Source organism: Muntiacus reevesi, chromosome 12, assembly GCF_963930625.1.
Source record: "Muntiacus reevesi chromosome 12, mMunRee1.1, whole genome shotgun sequence".
In the NCBI taxonomy this organism is placed as follows: Eukaryota; Metazoa; Chordata; class Mammalia; order Artiodactyla; family Cervidae; genus Muntiacus; species Muntiacus reevesi.
In genome coordinates this window covers 6727035-6754059 of record NC_089260.1, presented here as the reverse complement: position 1 = coordinate 6754059, position 27025 = coordinate 6727035, and positions in this window count along the sequence as shown.

Sequence of the window (27025 nt, the reverse complement as noted above, 5' to 3'; positions counted from 1 at the left end):
AGAATGCTAGAGAGATAATGGAGAAGAAAGTCTCCCAGGTAGAAGGGATAGCCCACCTAAATGTTCATAGGCTTGAGAAAGCATTTTGAATTTAGAAGAAAAATAACCCAGGCACGTTAGTATTGTTGGAATATAATTTAACTAAGCACATACCCCACATTTTTTATTCATATAGTTGGTAAGTTTCAAATTTATGCTTCTGAAATTAGTTAGCATCTTTTGATGAATTTTTCTTATCTGAATAGAGTCCCCAGTTATAAGCATATGGTAAAAAATGTTCTGACAAACTGAACGACTAACTGATTAGCCTAAAATGCTCTGGTCTCAGTTTAAGAGTCCATCAGACCCGCTCAGGAGAAAACAAGGACTCTCTGATTCATATAGCTCCTTTTGTGTGTCTGAAGGCTATAGTAGGACAGTGTATAATCCGCTGAAAGAGACAGTGTTGTTCACTAAAATGACATCCTGTGGCCTCAAAAGGGGGTTTTTGACTCAGTTCCTACAGGATATAAAGTGTTTTCACAGGCTTTACAAGAAAGCACTGTTCACGTTATTACACTGAGGTTTCTTTCATCCCATGGAGGATAAAACTTTACAGCAAAAGAGCAGTTTACCCACCTCCTCTCACAATAGTTAGAAGACAGGACCCTGAGAGACTGTAGTTTAGATGACTTACTCCTGCTAAGACACTGTCCAAAGTAAAAATACTGAAGCACAACATAATGAATCTATTTTTTTTTTCTGCAGACTGCTTTTTTATTATTCAGCTTTATGAATGTATCCATTGATGCTACCCTTGAGTTAAAGAAGGATTTTAAAACATGAAATACTGTGGAGAGTTTGTAATACATAGTTTGTGTATGTGGGTGTGTTTTAATGGGAAAAATCAAATCTTGAATAGTTTTTCATTCAGTTTTTCCATTGCTTCTTTCTTTCATAGAATGATTTGAAAGACTCCTATGTTCAAACTTTGGGGAAAATCAGTGGGGAAAGTAACTTGAGCACACTAGATATTGAATCTTCTCCCAAATGTTCATAATCATTAGAGGAAATTAAGTATATCATTTTGCTGTTTTATAGGTATGAGCATGCATGTTCATTGCATATCACATATAACTCACGCATAAAGATTGCATATTAATTACATAGTTAAAGTGTATCCAAATTCACTTTTAAAGTGCCTTACATTTCATTTCTTGTGCTAATAAAACAGAGAAATAAAATCAGAGATAAGATGTTTTTGAATGATCAAAATCATTTGGAAGCTCCTAACAAAGTAATTGACTGCCTACTCTTTGAAAATAGCTTTATTTAGGATAATAAATCACATGTATAAACAATTGGGGTTGGCCACTTTTTCATTTTTCCTGATCTTTTGAATGGACACCACATAAGAACGGATAGATTTAGTCACCATACAGAGTTTAGATCTAGCTAGATGACAACTCTATGCATATTTGTTACAGATCGTTCTGTTATACTTTGCTGTTCTAGTTTTAAAAATTTCCTCTCATCATTAGGAATTTACTTCTCAGTAAAAAGGAAAATAAATAAGGAATAGAAAGTGGTAAGATGGGCCACTGAATATTGAAATAGAGAATTTCCTCACTGTGAATAATAATAATACCCTTACTTCACTACTTTTAGAACTCAGATCAGGAGATTTTTGTGAAAGCTATGTGATAGTTTAAATAGACACAGGATATTACTGGAGGTGTCAGTGGGGTCTTATTTTGTTTCTTCAGTACACGTACTCATATTTTACATTTTTCTTATAAAGACAAAATTACATGTTGCTATATAGCAAATCTCAGGCACTAAATAACAAACGTTTGAGAATTTATAGAAAATAATTTACTTTTGTTTTCTTTCAAACAATTGTGGAGTAAATCTTAATAATCAACGAATTGAGAAATATATGAAAATGATATCTGCTTCAGATATACAAAGATCACTTGATCATAAATACTTTATATTTTGCACTGCCCTTCTCAGACAAATTATTAAGTGGCACACATGCATGGTAACAGGTTATCCAGATGGTACTGATATTGCTCAAAAGATGTCTTTGAAAATATCTGTTATATTGAGCATCAAAGTGCTTTTTATTAATCAAAAATTGCTTTTCTCATTTCTTATACCAGGGACAATCTAGTGAAATCTGTACTTGAGAGCAGAAAAGCTACTGACTTTTTCTCATGTGTGTCAAAGAAAACAAATTATGAATGTAAAAAATGCAAAACATGGAATCTAAATTGTCATCTCTAAATTTTAAAATTTGAGAAAATATCTGAACCAAAGATCATGTTCCAAATGTTTGAATTCAATATTCAGGTTGTAGTTAGGAGTGTGTTGGTAAAATGGCTTTCTGGAAAGGAAAATAACAAAACAAAATAAAACATCACTATGATCACCACACACACACGCACACGAAAGCCCTAATTTGTAACAATATTTGCCAATTTCCATGGTATAAATATTCCCACCATGGATAATTTGAAGTTAATAATGGTTCAACTGTTTCTCTCAAACTTCCTGAGATGTATGAAACAGTTCATGAATCCGTAAGAGCCAACTTCAGAACACCACTTGCATCCATGATAGAAATAACATGTACTCGTTCTTATAATAACTGCTCAGTTCAGTTCAGTTCAGTCGCTCAGTCGTGTCCGACTCTTTGCGACCCCATGAATCGCAGCACGCCAGGCCTCCCTGTCCATCACCAACTCCAAGAGTTTACTCAAACTCACGCCCATTGATTCGGTGATGCCATCCAGCCATCTCATCCTCTGTCGTCCCCTTCTCCTCCTGCCCCCAATCCCTCCCAGCATCAGGGTCTTTTCCAATGAGTCAACTCTTTGCATGAGGTGGCCAAAGTATTGTAGTTTCAGCCTCAGCGTCAATCCTTCCAATGAACACCCAGGGCTGATGTCCTTTAGGATGGACTGGTTGGATCTCCTTGCAGTGCAAAGGACTCTCAAGAGTCTTCTCCAACAACACAGTTCAAAAGCATCAATTTTTTGACGCTTAGCTTCCTTCACAGTCCAACTCTCACATCCATACATGATCACTGGAAAAACCACAGCCTTGACCAGATGGACCTTTGTTGGCAAAGTAATGTCTCTGATTTTTAATATGCTATCTAGGTTGGTCATAACTTGCCTTCCAAGGAGTAAGCGTCTTTTAATTTCATGGCTGCAGTCACCATCTGCAGTGATTTTGGAGCCCCCCCAAAATAAAGTCTGACACTGTTTCCACTGTCTCCCCATCTATTTCCCATGAGGTGATGGGACCAGATGCCATGTTCTTAGTTTTCTGAATGTTAAGCTTTAAGCCAACTTTTTCACTCTCCTCTTTCACTTTCATCAAGAGGCATTTTAGTTCCTCTTCACTTTCTGCCATAAGGGTGGTGTCATCTGCATATCTGAGGTTATTGATATTTCTCCTGGCAATCTTAATTCCAGCTTGTGCTTCTTCCAGCCCAGCGTTTCTCATGATGTACTCTGCATATAAGTTAAATAATAGCTGCTATAAAGTCCAATTTGTTCTACTACATAAACATAGATGTCTCAGTTTACCTTTCATCTTTAGTAGCCATTTTTAATTGCTAGAAAATCTTTTATGTAGTCAACATATACATTGGGTAATGTAGTTACTCAGTTGTTCTCCTCTCCATATTCCTCAAATAAACTTTTATTGTTTATTACAGGATATGGATACTGGAATGTTTGGAGGGAATTTGAATTTCAAGAAAATTTTTAAAGAATGCTATATAATAGAGGAACCTTTTGACCTATATAATTTGGATTTCAGCTTAGCTTTTGTGAGCTAACCTCATGACATATCCTTAATAAGGTCAGTAAAACATTTTATTATTCTGCACTAAAAGCCAGTCACTTTTTTTTTTTTATTATATCAAGGCCATAGAAATCCAGTAAAAATGTTAATAAAGCAAGACAATGGTATTGTGAATAGTTAGCTATCAGTTAAAGTTTACAAGGATTCTGAAGGCCATGATCCTCATTTGTTATATTCTTGGAGGGCCTAGCTCAAGGTCCAATAAATGATCTAGACCTAGTTATTATTATTTTTTTTTAACAAACGGAGTATATTAGTTATAGAGCATCTTACTCTAAAGTTTGGCATCTCACTATAATAATTAATATTTGTCAGCTCACTTAGTTCCTGTGGGTCACAGATTTGGAAGAGGCTTAGCAGGTGGTTCTGGCTTGGGGTCTTTCATGAAGTTGTAGAAGGGATTTCCTCCAGGGCTGCAGTCATTGAAGATATGTCTGGGATTACAGGATCTACTTCTGGAATGCCTTTTCTATGTCCAGAGGATTTGTTCTGGCAGGTGGCAGAAAGCATCGTCCCTTGAACATTGGGCCTCTTCAAAAGATTGCTTAACTGTCCTCACAACATTGTAGTTTTCCCTTGGAGCCAGCAGTCCTAGAAGGAGGAAAGCAGAAGTAGCAGTGTTTTCTATGACCTATGCTCAGAATTCAAATTTTGCAAATTCAGTAACATCCTAATGGTTACACAGATTAACCTTGTGAGAGGAGACTGCAGTAGATTACAAAGATGAGAAGCTGAGAATTCCTGGGGTCACCTTAGAGGCCATCACATGGATGTATTGGCTTAGTTTGTTTCAAATAAGGTAATCAGAAAAGGATTCTGACAATATGGGTTTTTAGTCACCAATAAAATAATAATCTAAAAGATTACAGTGAATCTGAAGTGTCACTATTCAAATTATCTACATTATATGGAATGGGCTTCCTTGGTGGCTCAGTGGTATGAAACATAAAAATTATTATGAAATCCTTTTGTCTTGATGCTGATTCTTCAATAAATAAATGAAGATGATGAATGATTGATGTAGAGGGTAGAAGCAAGTGTTTTATTTAATTTTTTATAGTATTATTGCTCTTGTTCAGTTGCTAAGTCATGTACGACTCTTGGTAATCTCATGGACTGCAACACACCAGGCTTCCCTGTTCACCATCTCCTGGAACTCACTCATGTCCATTGAGTCTGTGATGCCATCCTACCATCTAATCCTCTGTCATCCCTTTTGCCTCCTACCTTTGATCTTTCCCAGGATCAGGATCTTTTCCAATAAGTTGGCTCTTCGTATCAGGTGGCCAAAGTATTGGAGAAACAGCTTCAGCATCAGTCCTTCCAATGAATATTCAGGATTGTTTTCCTGTAGGATTGACTGGTTTGATCTTCTTGCAGTCCAAGAGACTCTCAAGAGTCTTCTCCAGCACCACAGTTCAAAAGCATCAATTCTTCAGTGCTCAGCCTTCCTTATGCTCCAACTCTCACATTCATACATGACTACAGGAAAAATCATAGCTTTGACTCTATGGACCTTTGCCAGGAAAGTGATGTCTCTGTTTTTTAATATGCTGCCCAGGTGAGTCATAGGTTTTCTTGCAAGGAGCAAGTGTCTTTTAATTTCATGACTGCAGTCACCATCTACAGTAATTTTTGGAGCCCAGGCAAATAAAGTCTGTCAATGTTTCCACTTTTTCCACATCTATTTGGCATGAAGTGATGGGACTAGATGCCATGATCTTAGTTTTTTAATGTTGAGCTTTAAGCTAGTTTTTTTTCACTGTCCTCTTTCACCATCATCAAGATGTTCTTTAGTTCCTCTTTGCTTTCTGCCATTAGGGCTGTATCACCTGCATATCTGAGGTTGTTGACATTTCTCCCAGCAACATTGATTCCAGCTTGGGATTCATCCACCCTGACATTTCACACGATGTGCTCTGCATATGTTAAATAAGCAGGTGACAATGCTTGACGCGCTCCTTTCCCAGTTTTGCACCAGTCCATTGTTCCATGTTCAGTTCTGACTGTTGCTCCATGAACTGCATGCAGGTTTCTCAGCAGGCAGGTAAGGTGGTCTGGTATTCCCATCTCTTTAAGATTTTTCACAGTTTGTTGTGATCTGCACAGTCAAAGACTTTGGCATAGTCAATGAAGCAGACATAGATGTTTTTCTGGAGTTCCCTTGCTTTTTCTATGATCCAACAGATGTTGGCAATTTCATCTCTGTTTCCTCCGCCTTTTCTAAATCCAGCTTGGACATCTGGAAGTTCTCAGTTCATATACTTCTGAAATGTAGCTTGAGGATTTTGAGCATAATATTATACATGTGAAATGAGCACAATTGTACATTTAACATTCTTTGGCATTACTCCTTTTTGGGACAGGGATGAAAACTAACCTTTTCCAGTCTTGTGGCCACTGCTGAGCTTTCCAAATTTGCTGACATGTTGAGTGCAGCACTTTAACATCATCTTTTAGAATTTTAAGTAGCTCAGCTGGAATTCCGTCAGCTCCACCAGCTTTGTAGTAATGCTTCCTATGGCCCACTTGACTTCACAACCCAGATTGTCTGCCTCCAGGTAAGTGACCACATCATCGTGGTTATCCAGGTCGTTAAGACTTTTGTGTATAGTTCTTCTGCATATTCTTGCCACTTATTCTTAATCTCTTCTTCTTCTGTTAAGTCCTTACTCTTTCTGTCCTTTATTGTACCCACCTTAAAAAGACTGCCTGCATATATGTAAGGCTTTATGAATTTTGACTCATTGATTTGTTAGTGTTAGACTCTGTTTGCTATTGTTAGACAGAGGATGTAATGATTGGACTCCATCACTGATTCATTGGACATGAACTTGAACAAAATCCAGGAGATAGTACAGGACAGGGGAGCCTAGCGTGCTGCAGTCCTTGGGGTCGCAGAGTCGAACATGACAGAGTGACTGAACAACAAAGACTGGCTCAAATTCTGGTATTTTTTGGAGGAGGGAGACCGACGGTATGTGAGGAACTTTTCTATCTTAACTGCTCATGGCAAACCTACAACGTAAGTTGTCATTGCACTTTATGCTAGAAGAAACCAAGGTGAATCAAGGCGAGATAACCAACTTAATTAGAATAGTAAGTAAAAAGAAGGATTAGGCCCAAGACTTACTTGGTTGTGTGCATGCTGAGTGAATTTCCGAGGCTTAGCACTAAGCGTATTTAAGGCTTCCAATAGCTTTACACACTAGAACTTCGATTTTAACAGTCCCATCTTGTCAGCTAAATAGACGACTTAGGCTGCACCAAATTTTTTATTTGGTTGAATATTCTGCTATCTACTCTCTGACCAAAATCTGCTTTTCCAATGCAATCTCAATCTTGTAAGGTTAGAAACCAAATGATACTTTCTTTGACACCTTGAATTTGTGTATTATCATTGATAATGTGATTGTCAAAGATAACTACATATCTAAAAGCATAACAAACAACAGTGTTATTAGGAACACTGCATGTAATTTATATTCACTTTTAATGTCCGAATGTTCACTTTCAAATATTGGTTAGCATTCTGGAATATGGTGCAAAATATTTTGTGTGTGTGCTTTTGATGGTGAAATTCAGTTACATAAAACATAAGTTCATTGAAATTGAAAGTTTATAAAAAATTTTAATTTTATGTATAGAGTTGTAAAGATATGTCAAAATAAAATGGGTAAAACATTCACAGTTAATATAATTACTATAATAGAATCCATTAGAAAAAAAGATAGTCCATTAGCTCTGTAATTGTGTGAGAAACATTTTTCAACAAGCACAAATTTATAAATACTGAAAAATAATTTTAGATAATAGAAAACTTATAATTTTAATAGATATAATATTGTTTATAAACTATCTACTAAACCTCAAACAATGACTATTATTCATTATACTGAATGAAACAATTTTAAAGTCTTTAATATTTAATTTCATTTTGACTATGTCTTTCTAGTAAAAAGTCCTTTTTGATAATTCTTCACTTTTTGTGAAGATGTATTAAAACCATGTAAAAAATATACAAAGAACAAAAAAATCCAAAATTATATATGGCTATACCTACAAAGAATGTTCAAACTACTGCACAATTACGCTCATTTCACATTCTAGCAAAATAATGCTCAAAATCCTTCAAGCTACGTTTCAACAGTACGTGAACCAAGAACTTCCAGATGTAAGAGTTGGATTTAGAAAAGGCAGAGGAACAAAATATCAAACTGTCAACATGTCAATATGTTGGATCATAGAAAAAGCAAGGGAATTCCAGGAATACATTTACTTCTTGCTTAAAAGTCAACATTCAAAAAACTGAAATCATGGAATCCGGTCCCATCACTTTATGGCAAATAGATGGGGAAAGAATGGAAACAGTGACAAACTTTATTTTCTTGGGCTCCAAAATCGCACTGTGGACAGTGACTGCAGCCACAAAATTAAGACACTTGTTGCTTGGAAGAAAAGTTATAACACACCTAAATGGCATATTATTAAAAAGAGACATCACTTTGCTGACAAAGGTCTATACAGTTAAAGTTACGGTTTTTCCAGTAGTCATGTATGGATGTGAGAGTTGGATCATAAAGAACGCTGACTGCTAAGGAACTGATGGTTGTGAAGAAGACTCTTGGGAGTCCCTTGGACTGCAAGGAGATCAAACCAGTTCATCCTAAAGGAAATCAGTCCTGAATATTCAGGAAGAACTGATGCTGAGGCTTAAGCTCCAATGCTTGAACCACCTGATATGAAGACCTGATTCACTGGAAAAGACCCTGATGCTGGGAAAGATTGAGTGTGGGAGGAGAAGAGGGCAATGGAGGATGAGATGGTTGGATGGCATCACTGACTCACTGGACATGAGTTTGAGCAGGCTCTGGGAGTTGATGAAGGTTAGGGAAGCCTGGTGTGCTGCGGTCCATGTGGTCGCAAAGAGCTGGACATGACTGAGCTACTGAAAAACAACAAATACGTATGATTGATAAACTTTAGTTTGGGTAGAATGATATGTATAAAATATAAACAAAATAAAGTACTAGAGAAAATAACTCCCCCCCCAAAAAAGACATATGTATTCTTATGCTACACACAATTAAAATAGGACTTTAAAGGAAGGTTTAAGAGGAAAATAGCGATCTGAAACTGTAAATGTAATAAATTTAATCAAAATCATTTTGAAATAGTTGCTACTGACTGCCGGCTGTTTTTTAATATTTAAGTGAAGTATTTTTCAGATTTGTCGGGTTTCAGATTTGCCATTGGGCTGCTTTGGATATGATGATTTTTTGCAAGATAATACAAACCATATTATTTTGAAATGGGATAATTATAACAATATCCATTGAACATTTCCATGAGAGCTCAGTCTCCTCCCTGTGTGAAGCCAAGTACAGTGCTAGCTTCACGTTGGAAAATAGACTGTAAATTCAAGAGTGTCCTTACAACTGTGACAAGAGTGTCTGGTTGAAAAGGCTACTGAAACATATATGTTAGGGAGAGATCATGAAACCATGTGAAATGGAGATGGCCCTTACTTACATATGTACTTCTTTCTTCAGCCAGCATCTACTGGTTTGGTGTGCTTCCTGAAATTTGTAACCCAAATTACAGGGATTTCAACAGTCCCCTGAGGATATCATTTTATGGGCCAGTACATACATCTTTTTTTCTAATATTCAAGAACAAATCCTCTTTTAAAAATTTTTATCCAGGCAATAATAAGTACTATTCAGGGTTTAATGAGACTGGTTTTCTTCCCTGTGGGGTGGAAAAGCTTGCCTGAATAAACACTCTCTGGAGCTGCTGGGATTTATGCAGGGGAGGGAGGGCGGGAGGAAGGATCACAGCTTCTTTCCTGTGTTCAAGCACCCCAGGATCCTGCTCAGCCCCAGGAAGGAACTGAGCTTTATGCCTGAAGGGCCTGTCTGAGTTGGGGAAAAAGAAAAAAAAAAAACAAAACACCAGGGAAAAAAGCAGCTGACACTATTTCCAGCAAGTAGAGCAATGATTTGATCAGGAGAAAAATCTGATAAGTTCTGCATAAATATATTTTTAAAAAATAAGAAACGATGTAGTGTCAAAGGAATATGGTCTCAAGATGCAGACCATATTACTCTACATTCAGCTTTACTACTTAGTCACTAAGTAAAAAATTATCTAATTTCTAAGCCTTAATTTTCTTATTGATAAAAATTCAAATAAACCTCCTGGAAAGTTGTTTTGAAAGTGAAAAAAAAAAAAAAGTGATTTCCAACGATTGGCCTCTGCCCTCCAATCTTTCTCCCCACTTAATTCTTTTCATTGTTATTGCTTAGCCTCTCAGTCATATCCGACTTTTTGTGACCCCAGGGACCGTAGCCCGCCAGGTTCCTCTGTCCATGGGATTCTCCAGGCCAGAATACAGGAATGAGTTGCCATTCCCTTCTCCAGGGGATCTTCCTGACCCAGAGATCAAACCCAGGTCTCCTGCATTGCAGGCAGATTCTTTACCATCTGAGCTACGGGGAAACTCCGTAGAGATAAATAGTGAACTAAAAGAAAAAGACAACATGTTTAAAAGATTTTTGGAATATTCTTATCTTACATCTTACTTACTTATTCACTCTATTCAATACTTGTTTAATGTATTTGGCCCTGGTCAAAGGTTGTTGGCACAAAGATAAAATAACCCTTTGAGTCCAGGACACGGACACACAAACACACATTTTAGTCAACGCAGTAAGCTCATGTAGATGATGTAGAATATGGAGATAATTCTAAAAGGACACAGAGGAAAGGAAAACTCCACTTGAAGAAGTCAGGATTCCTGTGGGAGGCATGAATCTTACTCCACAAAGGTAAAGAAATGTCACATTTTAAATTAAGGTAAATATTTCCCAGCCTTCCTCCCCCTGCACTGAAGGAAAACGCTATCTCGTTTGTTATTAGGTGGCCCGTGCCTGCTTTAGGCTTTCCCGAAAGGTTCAATAGGCTCCTTTGCTGATTGTAAAAGATGAGACAGGTGCTATCCATCATTGTCCAAACCCATATGATACTTTATTTGGCAGTTAGTTGCTTGTGGTAGGATGAAAAATGGCCCCACAAACTGTACCCATATCCTAATCCCTGGAGTAAGTGAGTACTACCTTATATTGCAAAGCGGACTTGCAGATGTGATTAAGTGTTGGATCTTGAGACGGAGAGATTATCCTCTTTTATCCAGATAGGCCCTAATGGAATCACAAAGGTCCTTATTAGAGACTGGAAAGAAGGTCAAAGGAGGAAGTAGCAGATATGATGATGAAAGCCAGATTTTGTGGTAATGTCAGGAAGAGGTCATGAGCCAGGAAATTAGCAGGTAGTTTCCAGAAGCTAGAAAAGGCAAGAAAATGGATTTTTCCTAGAATCCCCAGAAATAACCAGACCTGTTTACACATTAGCTTTAACTCAAGGAAACTAATTTCTGATTTCTAGCCTCCAGAACTTGTAAGAGAATTTGTATTATTTTAAGCTACCATGTTTGTGGTAATTTGTTACAGCAACAGTAGGAAATGCATAGAGGTTTTAAGCCAAGCTTGGGTTCCAGGATATTTTGATAAGGAAACATAAAAGTTTGGAACCCTGGCACACCCACTCCAGAAAGTGGAGTGGGGATACAACTGTTGTGTCACCAATCCCATATTTCTTTCTGAGATTAGAAAAATCCCTTCCTCCCTGACTGCTACTAACAGCAGCCAATTATTTCTAGTATAATTCTTTACTGGGTCTTTAGGAAAAAGGTTACAAATAGGTGAATTGTAGGCAGCAATTAGCCTAGAGCTTTGGCTTTGATCAGTGTATAATTGAGTTTTTATTTAAACTTCAGGAGGTTTCCCATTAAAATGCATATGTCTATCTTCTTTTGAAAAATTGGTAAATCTGGCATTCCCACATGAAAACCATTGTTTAGAGTTGTGTCCTTTAGCTAGGATGTGTGCTTGTCAGTTAGAAGCCTACCACACTACTGCCTCACTCATTAAGTTACCAGCCAGGTTAATGTAGACATTTGAGTTTGCGATCAACATTTAATGCCATTGTAATTCAAGACGGAGAGTGTCTTCAGCCAGCTTCTGCATGGGACCCCGCAACCCAATATCCTCTGAGAAGAGGAAGCAAAAAGGGTCTAGAGAGTTCAAGAGGTGATGGGAATAACAACGCTATGGACAAAATCAACCAAGAAAATAAAGAATGAATTGTTTTGCTGTAAAAGTCTCAAAGAGACATTGACATTGAATTTGGTCTTAGAGAACTAAAAAAAAAAAAAAAAAAAAGAGCTGTTGACAAAGTGGTAAATTATCATTGATTTATCCAATGAGGCGATATAAGAGGTAAGAGGAGAAAACGGAAGTTCCTTCGTAGGGCCAGAGGGTGATATGATCTGTGTGTGTTTGTTAGTCTGTCCGACTCTTAGTGATCCCATGGACTATAGCCCACCAGGCTTTTCCAGCCATGGGATTTTCTAGGCAAGAATATTGGAGTGGGTTCCCTTTTCCTTCTCCAGGGGCTATGGTCTGAGGAGGACAGAAATAACAGGTCAGATGGTAGAAGGCTAGATGAAATGGTCAAATGAGTTGGAGGACAGGCTGGGAGTAAGATTTTGAGCTATATTTTTCCTTCCTATTTCATTGCCTGGATCATTTAGTGGTTAGTGTCTCATCAGCAGTGTGAGAGAATCTGTGAATAGAGATTGAACTGGAAATATATTTAGTTTGAATTTAATGGAGAATATGTATTTAGTTTGTGGTCATTTCTCTTGGAGTTATTTCTAGAAAAAATGACTACACTAAAGAGCTAAGATTTATTTCTAGGTTACCTGTAATATGCTGTAGAATACCTTATTCTACTCCTAAAGGTACATTACTCCACATTCTTGGGCTGATGGGAAAATCCAAAGGGTCTAAGGAATTATGGAGAACAATACTAATCCGCATTGAATCTAATTGATTGTTTCTGTTTGTGTCTACATATACAGGCTGGTTAGAATTGGTACATTTGGTTAGAACATCAATAGAAAACAAACACAAAAAACCATGAACTGGTGTTTATACTCACAGAGATATTTCTAGCCCATGTGGTGAATTAAAAAGCAGATTCCTTTCCTAGGGAGGGACCAGCCCTGAGTTAAATTGCAAGGTTGGTGAGCACTGAGGAGCTTGGATTTTCACTCCTATGTAGTCATCACCAGGTCCTATTGTCCAGGGCACAGCATGGCAACCATATGCAGCGCCCCCACAGTGAATAGACAGATAGTTTGTGAATTCAGTTCAAAGAAGTCACCCTTTTACTTGATAAAGATGAACAAAGTCAAAGCATAACATTTCATCAAGAAATGCAGAGCTTGCTGCCAGTGTACTAAGAGCAGCATATTCTCATTGAGGAGGCCTTGTTTTGCTCACATGGGACCGAAAAGTTTGTCCTATATTACCACTAAGTTATAAATATGTTATAGGAATAAACAGACTTGAAAAACAGATCATGGTTTAAATGACTGCTTTAGATAAAGTTATTTTAAAAAACATTGCAATAATTATTATCTCTGGTCATCATTTTACCTTTCAGTGTCAGCATTTAAAACAAATAAAGCAGTTCAAACTATTCTTAGGGAGCGGCTCCATTTCTTCTGAGATTTATTTTAAGATATTAGTCTACATGAACAATATTCCATGACTGTTTTATATTCCAAACCAAACTTGAAAAGTATTTTTTAAAAAAGCATGAAAACAAACTCTCCAAGTTCCTTCGTTTCCAGTGCAGTTCATATTTCTATTTGGAGAGTGTATTAATTGTCCAGCAATACTAACAGACATTTAAGTGGAATGTGACAATGGTTTTTAACATCCTTCCTAGATCCTTTACCTGTTTTACTATGGAACAGGTTTGTGTGAGCTTATATGTAATTAAAAAATAGATATGACCTTTAGTGTATTCAAGCAAAGAAAAAAAATCTGTCTAAAACATAAAGAAACAAAGAAATATGCTTTGGAAATATGCTTGAATGTCCCTTTTTTGTCTTTTAAAAGTGAAATTGATAAGGAAAGCTTTATACATAAATAAAACACAAAACTTTCATTTTTCCTTTCTTGTCGGGTAAAGGTTTCTTTATAAGAAAGAAGCCCTTAATAGGCAATGTATAATCTTCGGATATTGTGCATTCAGACATTTGTATCCGGCCAATGTCCTGATGTATTCTTACTTAGAGTGAGGCCTGTTCACTCTGAGTGTGTGTCTGATGAGTCAAATGCTGTAATGATAATAACTGAGGAATGGAATGAAAGAACAGATGCCTCTCCAATGGGTCAGGCTGAGGGATGGTAAACGCCAACACCAGCAGGACCCAACACGGAATCAATAAAGGGATAACTCATCTTTCTTGGTTACAATATTTCAAAGAATCTACCTTTCAGATTCAGATTTTCAGTCTTTGGATATCGTATGAGCACTCCCTGGGGCCCCACATTAGCAAGATTTGATTTTTCTGAGAAATATTTCTCAGATATGATAAGAAGTCTAAGGGGTCATATTTTCTAGCATTAAAAAACCCCAATTTTCTCTGTAGATATGATTGTTTAAAATGAGCACAGTGGCATTTGTACCAGGAACTTTCATATCTTGTGTGAGACCAAAGGCCATCACTCAGTTCAGGCTATGGAGACACAATGGAAGTCTGTTTTGATGAGTTTCTGTCAACTGTTTCATTGCCTAAGATTCTGAGTGTGTCTATACAGAATATTCAAGAAAGTTAAAAATAATTAGAAGACCTGACATTTACCTTTGAGGATAATTGAGCTTAATGGAGGAGACAAGTGGTTATTCACCATTTATTTTTGTTCACACTCAGCCTGCAGTGCCGTTTCTTTCATTCTCCGTGATCACGTAATTACCCATGCTTCAGCGTTCAGCTCAGATGTCACCTGCTGGTGATGGCTTCGCTACTCTTTCAGTGAAGAATTCGGCTAGCATCCTTGTCACCCTCCTTGAGCCTCCTACAGTGCAGGGCACACTTCTAACTGCAAACTTCGTTCTGCTTTATATATCCTGTTACATACTAGGAGATCCCCGAGGACAGGAAGCATGTAACACTGCTGAATGTTCTAAATGCTTGAATGGTTTGGTGAGTGTTACTAGGGGAAAAAAAATCTTAGCATTTCTTTTTCTCTAATTTTTCCTCCTTCCTAGTCCATGGAAGTGGAACATACATGAATGAGAAGACTTATAGGAATTTTTCATCTTTGCCGGCTGTATAGAGGTTTTCCTGAGGACTTCAAACTCTCTCACTGTCTCCACCAATGCTTCCTATACACATATACTTGCCTGTGGCATACAAACATGAGTCTGTATCCTATATTTGAACTTTCTCAAGCTAGAGAAAAGGAGCCAGCTTGAAACATCCTCTCAATCCAAATCTGTGATACCACGCCCAAATCCAGATAGGAGCTGAGGAGTGAATCACTGCCCAGAGCCTGAAGATGTGAGAGTACAAGGCAACTGCAAAATGCATTCTTTGTTTCCCCAACAGCTGTTATCCAGAACTGTTCTTCCCTCCTAGCTGCTCTACTTTGTCTTAAGCTTCAAAAGCCACCCACATGTTCTGTGCATGCTCACTTTCTCAATTGTGTCTGACTCTTTGTGACCCCCACGGGCTGTAGCCCACCAGGTTCCTCTGTCCATGGGATTCTCCAGGCAAGAATACTGGAGTGGTTTGCCATGCCCTCCTCCAGGGGATCTTCTCAACCCAGGGATCGAACCCAGGTCTCCTACATTGCAGGTGGATTCTACACCATCTGAGCCACCAGGGAAGCCCTGGTGAGTTTATCCATCTCTACAAGCAAGAACATTATCTGTGGTTTAAAAATTGTCCATAAACATGTGCTAGCATCACTGAGTAGTGGCTGCCTATGTTTGCAAAAATGAAACAGATCACCAGCCCAGGTGGGATGCATGAGTCAAGTGCTCGGGCCTGGTGGGCTGGAAAGACCCAGAGGAATCGGGTGGAGAGGGAGGTGGGAGGGGGGATTGGGATGGGGAATACATGTAACTCTATGGCTGATTCATATCAATGTATGACAAAACCCACTGAAAAATTAAAAAAAAAAAAAATTAAAAAAAAAAAGAAACACACAAACACACACACTTATTTTTAAAGGAGGTTAGGGATACTCCTCGGAGAAGGCAATGGCACCCCACTCCAGTACTCTCACCTGGAAAATCCCATGGACGGAGGAGCCTGGTAGGCTGCAGTCCATGGGGTTGCTAAGAGTCAGACACACTGAGCGACTTCACTTTCATTTTTCACTTTCATGCATTGGAGAAGGAAATGGCAACTCACTGCAGTGTTCTTGCCTGGAGAATCCCAGGGACGGGGGAACCTGGTGGGCTGCCGTCTATGGGGTCACACAGAGTCGGACACGACTGAAGCGACTTAGCAGCAGGGATACTCCTAGAGATATAAAGTTTACAATGGGGACGAATGGAAATGGTGGAAGGTAGACCTTATTGGATAACTGGATGAGTGATGACTTCAAAAGTCGTGGAGAAAGGAAGTCTTGAGCCTAGTTTTGAAGAAGGAATTGTATAAAGCAAAGGTTCCAGAGAGCAATCCATGTATAGAGGTGTGTTGATCCATTAAATGCCTGTGATAGCCTGTTGGGCTGGGGGGATCCAGAGGAATCGGGTGGAGAGGGAGGTGGGATGGGAGACCGGGATGGGGAATTCGTGTAGCTCTATGGCTGATTCATATCAATGTATGACAAAACCCACTGAAAAAAAAAAAATAAATTAATTAAAAAAAAAATAGGAACAAAAATAAAATAAAATAAAATAAATGCCTGTGATATAGTATTACATTTAGTACCATGCCCTTTCTAAAAATCATGTCCTTTTCTAAAAATTGTGGTTGAGAACAACACTTTCAAGTCTTTTGGTTTGCAGTAGCTTGGTGAAGCAGGAAGCCCTAAAATGTAAACCTTGATTTTGTCAAATAAAAGGAGGAAAGACACTGATGGAAGCCAAGAAGAATCCTGCTCTTCGATGCATAGCACAATTACTTTTTCTGCTCCAAAGTTGGAAAGTGTGCAAAGAGAATGTTTCTTTGCAGATGTTCTTAGAGAAAACTGCTGCGGAAGCTAAGCTTTGACATACCCTGTTAAATGAGCTTAGCAGGGCTCTTATGAATACATGATGGGAGGGTTTAATTCCTGTATTTTGCCAGAGGAGATCCAGAAACCATTTCCTCCGGTGACAAAAGGGATTTCTGACTTTCTTGACTAAGAATTGCAAAGATTTTAAATTATGCAGAGTCTCTGGTGGGGCAGAGTAGTTTTCTTGTCACGGGACTGTCTTCTGTATTTTTAAATTAGTATTACTTTGGAGTTTGACAAACAAAGACCAATTGCCAAATAAAACAAACTCTATGTGTTCTGATGTTAATGGTTGACTGGAAAATGTCTTTATCTTTCTCAATGACTGTTTTTTTTTTTATTTTCCTTTAACCATATGGAAATATAATTCAGCTGGATTGCCCATAAGGAATTAAGAGTTTCAAGTGTAAGAAAAAAACAACAACAACTACTACCGATATAATATACTGTGCTTCACTGATGAAGGAATCTGTTTTGGAAGGAGTCTGTTTTGTTTTACAAATAAGAGAACAAAAGTCATAAGTAGGGCAAAAAAGCCTAGTGTTAACTAGTGCTGGTCAGCATTAGATGTAGCAAATTTTCTCAGAAATAAATGATCCAAAGGAATGTTTTTTTCCTTTAAATGTGACAAGAAATGTTTGAACAGTTGCTAGGAAAAATTCTTTATTAAACCCACTCTGGAACATTCTGTTAAAACTTCACTTCAGTCACAGCTTTCCTCACCCTTTTCCCAGCCAGTTTCAAAGTCTCCCTCTGTTGCCTCAGTTTAATGCCTCCTTCCTTTTTTTTTCCTTTTTCTTTTTGGTCAGTGCTAAGGAAAAAGGCATCTCACGCTTTAACCCATCCTTAGATCTGCCCATGATTCATTCTCCTGCCAGAGACACACTTAAGTGGAGGCCACTCCTTTGTCTTTTTTTTTTTTAAGTCAAGTGCAAAATCCTACCTGATTGAATCAAAGTCAAATTTGCCAAATTCTGTCATTCTTTGTCTCACACATTTTGTTCAATCAGCACACTTATTTATTAAAAAAAATTATAGAATATCTACTAAATGTACTATACTAACTAGACCACATGACTAAACCAACCCTGTTCAGCCCCCGTTCCAGCGCCCTTTGTTTCCTGAGCCCCTCCTAGTCCTTGAATCTGTGTCTTCGATTATGGTAACTTCTTTGCCTTTTCTTATCTTGGTTTGGCCAAGCCTGTCTCATTTTTAAAAAAATTGACTTAAACACATTTTCCCAGAAGTCTTTGATGGCCATCTTGCAGTCTATGAATCTAACTTAGCTAGACTCTGATCCCTAGAAATCCCTTCTCTGTACTGTTCCCAGTTAGGGTTGAGAACAGAGAAATGTACATGAGATCTGGAAGGTTGAAATGAAGTGGAAGCCATTTTTAGGCTCTGAGGTCAGCGTGGCACTAGGTTCTGAGATAACACCATACCTACCAGTGATCTGCAGGCTCAGCTGATGGTACGGGTGGCACCTGGGGCCTGCAGTCTTGCCAGGTACCATCAGCTCTCCTCCTTCAGCTTCTCTAAGTCCTGAGCATGTGCATTTATGTGGTGAAATATGCTGACTTCCTCTGCATATCGCCTGCATCACTGAGGTTGGAGATTGTTCTAATCTTTCCTCATGGTGGCCAGTTTATTCTCATGAATTCTATTTTTCTTCTATGGGTTCCAGTTGGTCATTGCTCTTTCTATCTTATATCCATCTTTCTTTCCTTGATTGTGACCAGGCTGACCTACTGTAACCATCTCAGACCTGACCCTAAAAGCAGAGGTGTAAGTCTTGCATAGATTTCAACCAACAACCAGAACTGGGTAAAGTTGAATCCTTGTAGTGAATCTCCCATTCAACGCCAGTCATACTGATTCTGATTGCAATCAGACTGATAGAGAAGTTGCTATCAGAAATGGGATGTCACGGTAACAAAACTCTGAAAGATATGGCTTTAACTTTCAGACTAGGCAATGAGAGTGATCTCAGGTGACCTTGACCTGCAGTAGCTTGAAGCAAGGCTTGGGTTCCCAGCCAGAGATTGAGGCCAGGTGGCAGCAGTGAGAGCCCCAAATCCTAGCCTCTAGACCAGAGGTTAGGAGCAATGCTCTTGCCCTTTGGTTTTGCAGAAAATAATTCCCACAAAGATGGAAAGTAGTGAAACAAACAAAGTATTTATTAGGAGGAAGAAAAGAGTACGGTACATGTGGATAGACACACAGGTAGACTCAGAGAGAGACAAAGTTGCCCTCTTGGCACTTGAATTCCTGTTATGGGACATTTCGTCCAGTTTTCCTTTGGCCAATCATTTTGATTTGCCTGGTTCACAGTCCATATTGGGTATATCTCAAGATCCTCCCATGTGCACACACATCTCTTGGCCAAGATGGATTCTACCAAAGAGCCATATGGTTGGCACCATTCCCCTTTGACCTCCAATGGGTCTTTCTGGGCAGGTGCGGTTGGGGAGGTGTCTTGACTTTGAGAATGAGAAATGCATGATCTGGGCAAGGCCCAGCCTCCTCTCTTAATGGTCCTGCTATTCTCCTCTTAGAGTTCCTGTCCACAAGCAATAAATCTCCAAACACTTTACCCTAGGGGTGTCCATCTTCCCCTTGCTCGGGAGGATCTGTTAGAGTGCTGAGCATACAGTCAGCAGAGGCCTGATGGGCCTCCAGGAGACTGCTGGTGAAGCTTAAAGGTAAGTAGAAAAACGTTACTAGAAATTGGAAGGAAGGAGGACTTTGTTATAAACTGGGGGGAAATTTAGTGAAACTGTTACCTTCTATAATGTAGAAAACAGTAAATCTATTTGAGGAACTGATGGACATGGTTAAGGGAATTTTTCTTCAGAGCGTCAGCCAGTTTCTTTAAGTGGCAGAACTCAAGCTACAGGTAAAGAAGACTGAGTTAAGGAAGGATATATCCAGTTTTTAACAGAAATTAGAAAATATGTAAGGATCCAAGACCTGATGAATTTGATAATACAATGATTTCATATCCTCCCTCTCCCAAGCAAAGTATACTCCACTAAGAAAAGGCCTAAGGGCCAAGAGGAAATCCAGAACGCAATTTGGAAACATGGTCTCTGGGCAAGTCAAGGATGAGGTCAAGAATGTGATTTAAATCATTTGTTGTAACTTAAGAAGCATTTAAATTGGTGGCTCAGATCTTTGGGATAGAAAAAACACACTCAAGGTTCTTAAGTGGAGAAGGATGTGGCAACCCACTCCAGTATCCTTGCCTGGAAATCCCACGGACAGAGGAGCCTGGCGGGTTACAGTCCATGGGGTCGCCAAGGTTGGACACGACTTAGTAGCTAAACTACCACCCCCACCACCAAGGTTCTTCAAGATGAGCCTTGCATATCCACTCCACCAAGTAATACAGTTTCTAAGACTCTTAAAACATTGCTCCTCAGCACCCTCATAAGGGCCCAACGTATAGCAAGGATTATTTTAAAATCATTTGCGTGACTTTTGCCTAACGGAATGTAATATAACTTCATATATTAAAAAGAAAACAATTTTAGAGGAATTCTATCATCTTGGCCTACAAAATGAAATGAGACTTTTGAAACTCCAAGTTTATGCAGATAAGAACTAAACTGAGAAAACTATCCTAGAAACTAATCAGATTTTTAACCTGCTCAAACAAGAGCTACAATCATGAAGAAGGGAGAATGATTCAGAGAGGAGAAACAGAAGACGAGAGTGCACAGCCAAGTGCTCCCAAAGTTTTGATTTTTCTGAGCCCAGAATAAGGAATCAAGAACCTGAACTTTGTTGGATATCAGAATTACTATAGACCAGTAACTGTCTTTTCTCTTCCCTTTCCCACTTTTGGAATGGGAGGACGGCTCACTGGTGTCTCATGGGAGTGTGAACTGTGCGTTTGCTGAAGGCCCTGTCAGTTAGGAGGACTCTAGGCTTAGTCACCATCCTTAAATTCCAGTAATAATTGAATAAGCGGCTTTGCGTTTAATTTTGCACTGAAACGGATTAAGTTGTGCAGCTATCTTATATTGGAAAATTTATTTCAGGACTCTTCCACAGCTGTATGTTTTGTAGGATGAAAGGATAACAGTGGTGAGAGATAGCTTTTCTCAAACCACTAATCTTCATATTGAAAGGAATCTGTATCCAAAGAGCTTCATTCATGCCTGGACCTGATGGAATAGTTCTTGACCTTGAGCCAGAGCTGAAGGTTGTTAATGGGATAAGACTTTAAGGGGTGTTAAGAAGAGACCAGTATACTGTATATTTTGCCAAAGGACAGACTGGCAGTTTCAAAAGATTCTGACATTTCTCCTATTCAGAAATAGGCTATGTATCCTTCTCATTAAATCCACAGGGACTTGTGATTACTCCAACCAATAGAGTGTTGCTGGTAACAGCATGTGACTTCTGAGGCGAGATCATACAAGTCCAAGAAGTTTCCTCCTGGTTTTCCTGGGTTGATAGCTATTGAGGCTTCCTTAGAATCCAGAAGCCACCCTGTGGGAACTGCAGGTCAAATATAGTTACTCCAGTCATTAGTCAGAACTGAGCACAGCCTTCAACCCCATTCCTGGTATATAGACAAGAGAAGAATGCCAGTGATTCTAATCCTCAATATATCAAGTCTTCCCACACCATGCACAAGAGAGTATGGAACAATATCAAGCCATCTCACTGCACTGTCCAAGTTTCTGACCTGCAGACTCCATCAGTATAATTCAATAATAGCTATTTAATTTAATGCCACTAAGCTGGCTGAGATTTGTTACTCAAAACTATTAGCTGGAATATCTTTTTTTCTTATACCAACTCAAGTTCGGTTAGATAATATCCTTCTAAGTCTTCATATTTAATTTTGCAACCCATTCTTTATGCTTACTTTACTGTGTTGCAATTTATATGCTTATTTCCATTTTTTTAACTATTAGTGGAGCTGCTGCTGCTGCTAAGTCGCTTCAGTTGTGTCCGACTTGTGTGACCCCATAGACAGCAGTCCACCAGGCTCCTCTGTCCCTGGGATACTCCAAGCAAGAATATTGGAGTGGGGTGCCATTTCTTTTTATTACTAGAGGAGAGTAGGGTCTTATTCATTTAAGTAATCCAGTGCCTTGCACATAATAGTTGCTCAAATACTGTTTCATGAAAAACTAAGCAGAGCTGCAAATAATTTCCCCCCAACTATTGGTCACCCCACTTAACAACATCAAAGACTCAGCTCAGGTGTAACATTATCCTATTTTGAGTTCTTGCCTCAACAGTACTTAAATAGAAAATCTTTGAGGTAGGCAAGTATATCTAAGTATTAAAGTGATACAATTCTGCCTTGACCAGACTTAACATTCTTTCCTGATCTGTGACCTGTTTCTTCTCAGATATACACTTAGAATTCCAACTTTTTGAGAGATGACCAACAAGGCTAGGCTAATTCTGAAATCTAGTCCCTTCCTTTGCCTGATAGGAGAGGTGATTCGATGTTCTGTGCTGTGCATAGTCCCACAGTCATTTCTGACTCTTTGCGACCCCATAGACTGTAGCCCTCCAGGCTCCTTTGTCCATGGGATTCTCCAGGCAAGAATACTGGAGTGGGTTTCCATGTCTCCTCCAGGGGATCTTCCCAACCCAGGATCAAACCCAGGTCTCTCACATTGCAGGCAGATTCTTTACCACCTGAGCCACGAGGGAAGCCCAAGAATACTGGAGTGGGTACCCTATCCCTTCTCCAGGGAATCTTCCTGACCCAGGAATCAAACCAGTGTCTACTTCATTGCAGGTGGATTCTTTATCAGCTGAACTACCAGGGAAGCCCAATATGATGCACTGCTCCTATCCATTCATGGGATTCCCACGAATCCTTCCTGTGGGAGAAGATTCCTTGGCATTTGCGGTGTGGTGATTAAGAGACTGGACTTTGGAGTCAGAAAGACCATGGTACTCATTCACCATCTGCCTCTTTGCACAAGTATATGAAACATTCTAAACCTCATTTCCTCACTTGTTAATGGAGATAATAATAATATCTAACTTATGGAGTTGTGGTTATAAGTAAAATGAAATAATGCACAAAAATATTTAGTGCAGGGTAAATGTTTAATATATATTAGCTATAATTCACTCCAAACCAATAGTGATAAACTTAACATCAAATTTCTGCTCTAGCCTCTATCCTTAGTTCTAAAAATTGGGATACTGCTTATTCCCTAATCTGGGTTTCACATTTTTCTGGATCACTCTTTTTGTCCTGAGTTTTGTGTGTGTGTGTGTGTCTTTATTGTTAATTTTTCTATTTCCTGGTAACTATACATCCACTGGCTTCCCTTTCTAGGACTGTGACTTGGACTTGTGTTCATGATTCTTCTTCCAAGGCCTTGGAATCCTACTCTGGATCACAATTGTGAAGACGCAGCTGATATCTGGTGCTCAACCACCCTGATGGTAACTGATTTGGAGTCTTTGAGTTTCACATATTTTATTTGACCCTTAACATTTTGCTTGATCTGATACTGGAGAATGCTACACATTTTAAAATCTCTCTCAACTCCCAAATTAAAACTTCTCAATCAGAATTATCTTTCCAAATATGGCTGTAAGTCATCAACAATACTCAATTGCATCTTAGGATGATATAATATGTAAAATCTCTGAGTAGAGTCTGTAAAGACTTTTTATCTCCTGTCTTAGACCAGTATTGGTTCTAGAAAAAATGAAGAGAATTGGGCCTAAAGGAAGGGGAAACATTCTCTCAGCAATGGCGTAGGCAAAGAGACAGAGAGCCTTTGCTAGAAAACAATGACATGATTAAGACTGTAGGAGTGGGAAATAAAGAGGATAAAAAATATTTGAGAAACTAAATACAAAAAGTCATGACAGAAGGGCATGACAGAACTTGACACTAAAACCTTTCCAGGGGTCACTAGATAAATGTTGATACCACTGTTAGAAAAAAAGAAGTTATAAAAAAGGAAGTGATTTGACTAACAGTTCATTGAGTTTGTTAAAATTTGAGGTCAAAGAGAATAATCTGGTAGAGTTTTTTAGTAAGAAGTTGAAAATACATGATCAGAAATCATGAGATAACTCAGGTAGGGTATAAAGTTTTGGAATTAAATCTCATATCAGCAGAATAGATGCTATGAAAATGAACGAGAAAAAAATGTAATAAAAGGTGAATATGTGAATAGGTTACACATATCTGAGAGAGAAGCAAGAAAATGAATGAAAGAAAAAACTCAGAAGGAGTTGTTGAGGATTGAAAAAGGAAGAGGGGGAGTGTATTAACAGGGATGTCTAAGGAAGTGGGTTTCAAAAGAATGGATCACCAGTAGTAACAAATGTGGCAGAAAGGTCAAGTAGGATAAAGTAGAGCAGTAACTTTTGAATTTTACACAAGATCATCTGTATCAGACAAGACAGAAGTTTCAGTACACCTATGTGAATGAAAGCCAGCATTGATGTGATTAAGAAGGTGGTGAAAAATTCAACACTGACATTGTGTTTCTAGAATCATGAATCATTAATCTTAATGTGCTTCTGCAGCCACTGATTCTTAGAGTTGCTAGAAACCTTTGAGATCTCATAGTTGAATGTCTTAGAATAAAACATCCAGGGAGTTGGCAAACTTAAAACCTCCATGTTTTAACTTCCGAGAACTTCTGTGAGAACTCACTATCTCAGGAGATAATTTATTCATTTGTTAAATGGCCCTTCTTACTAAATTGACAGCATATTAATTTGAGTTGGTATATGATTTTCTTGATGTTGCTTTACCCACATGTATACTCTATGGTATGTTTAAAACCATACTGCCCTATCTCCTTCCCCTTTTGTTTTCTCTTCAAAATCTCATGACAGTGACATTAGTAGTTATTGTTGTTCAGTCACTCAGTCGTGTCTAACTCTTTGCAACCCCATAGCAACAACCCCTGCAGTACGCCAGGCTTCCCTGTCCATCACCAACTCCTGGAGCTTGTTCAAACTCATGCCCATCAAGTTGGTGATGTTCTCTAGCCAGCTCATTCTCTGTCACCTCCTTTTCCTTTTGCCTTCAATATTTCGCAGCATGGGAGTCTTTTCAAATGAATCGGTTCTTCACGTCAGGTGGTCAAAGTATTGGAGTTTCAGCTTTAGCCTCAGTCCTTCCAATGAATATTCAGGACTGATTTCCTTTAGGGTGAACTGGTTGGATCTCCTTGCAGTCCAAAGGACTCTCCAGAAGCTTGACCAACACTACAGTTCTAAAGCATCAATTCTTCAGGGCTCAGTTTTCTTATGGTTCAACTCTCACATCCATACATGGCTACTGCAAAAACCATGGCTTTGATTATATGGACTTTTGTTCGTAAAGCAACATCTCTGCTTCTTAATACACTGTCTAGGCTTGTCATAGCTTTTCTTTCAAGGAGCAAGCATTTTTTATTTCATTAACAGTATAGCATGAAATTAAAAGAAAATTAATTATATCATGAGAACCCTATAAACAGTATATCCTCCTGACTTTTCCACAAAAGAAGTATCTTATCTTAACTCCCCTTGATGAATATGGTAGATAACTTATACTCTTATACTCCAAACATTTGAACATTTAGGCATTTAAAAAAAGAAAGAAATTTTCACATAAATCTATATAGCAGGAAATTCTATTTACACTAGATATGGAAGTATCTGAAGTTTCAAGCATATTGCTTATTGTAGGTTTTATAGAGGCATGATTAAACCATCATGATTATGGAAGATTTATTTTAGAATAATTATTTTGTTTAAGTCAAAAAAGTGATTGAAAGGGTTTTGATTGTATTAACAGCTTAATAATTATAGCCTGAACATGAAGCAGGGAGCTTTCTGAAATTGAGTCCATGTATTAATAGATGACTTATACCTAGTTGACTTGGTCATTTCTTTTAAGCAACTGGTTATAAAAGAAAAAACAAATAAATAAAATGAATAACCAGATCAAATCAGATTTTTGGCAGCATATAACAAACTAATTGGCTGAACATCTTACTCTTAAGTGGAAATTTTTTGTAGACATTGCCTCAGGCATTTATACAAGGCACAGCTTGCTTTATTTTTATTTTGACTCGAAGTTCTGGTCTAAGATTTCCACAGCCTTTGTCTTTATAGTTATATTGGATCATTTCTCACAGATGCTTGCAACCTTGACTATGCCTAAAGAACAGTATTTTATTTTCTTAAAGAAAATTATGACCTCTATGAGGTACAGTCCTAAAGTAATGAGATGTTTCTTATACTTCTTGTAAATTGGCAGTGAAGGTAATTCTAAAACAGAAGTTCCAAAGACCATTTTGAATAATGGGAGCCTTGTTGGATAAAGCACTCAACATCTGGATACAACCATATTAAAGGACAATGTTTATTTTGTTATAGAAGTTCTCACATACCCTTGTTGCAAAAACAAAAACAGAACAACAAAATATCTATTATATTGTTTTAGTTTTCCTCTTCTTGTATTAGCTGTTGTTGTGTTATAGAACACTACAGAGGCTGTGTTTTCCTGCAAGATGGTTTGATTTAAATATTTTGGATAACTTGGCTTGTTAATTATAGTTTAGGCCACTTGTGATATAAACTTGCTGTAAGTGAAAGAGACAGCAAAATAGGTTTGTTAAAGAGACTGAGCAAAAAGATGAGGGAAAGAGTTAGAATGACCTAATTCCTCAAGTCTGAGTCTAACCTCAGTTTAAGAGGTAAGGTTACAGTGTCAATCCTCAAGGGTCCTATGTTATCTAATCCAGCTTCTGAGGGTAGGAGAAAAGGGATATGTTGTGGGCAGAAGAACTGCTTAGAAATAAAAAAGGGAACAGAGCACTCCCTGGAGCTCCCAGAGGCAGGCTCCTAGGGGAGTGTGACCAGCACAGGAGCTAACGTGTACTTGGGCTTAACTCTGTTATAACTTGTGATCATAACCTATCTGTCAAGTTCATTTCTAATGGTTTACTCCTGCTTTTTCTTTAAATCAGAACAAAAGAGAAAATATAGAGAAGAATGACTGTTTTCACCCAGGA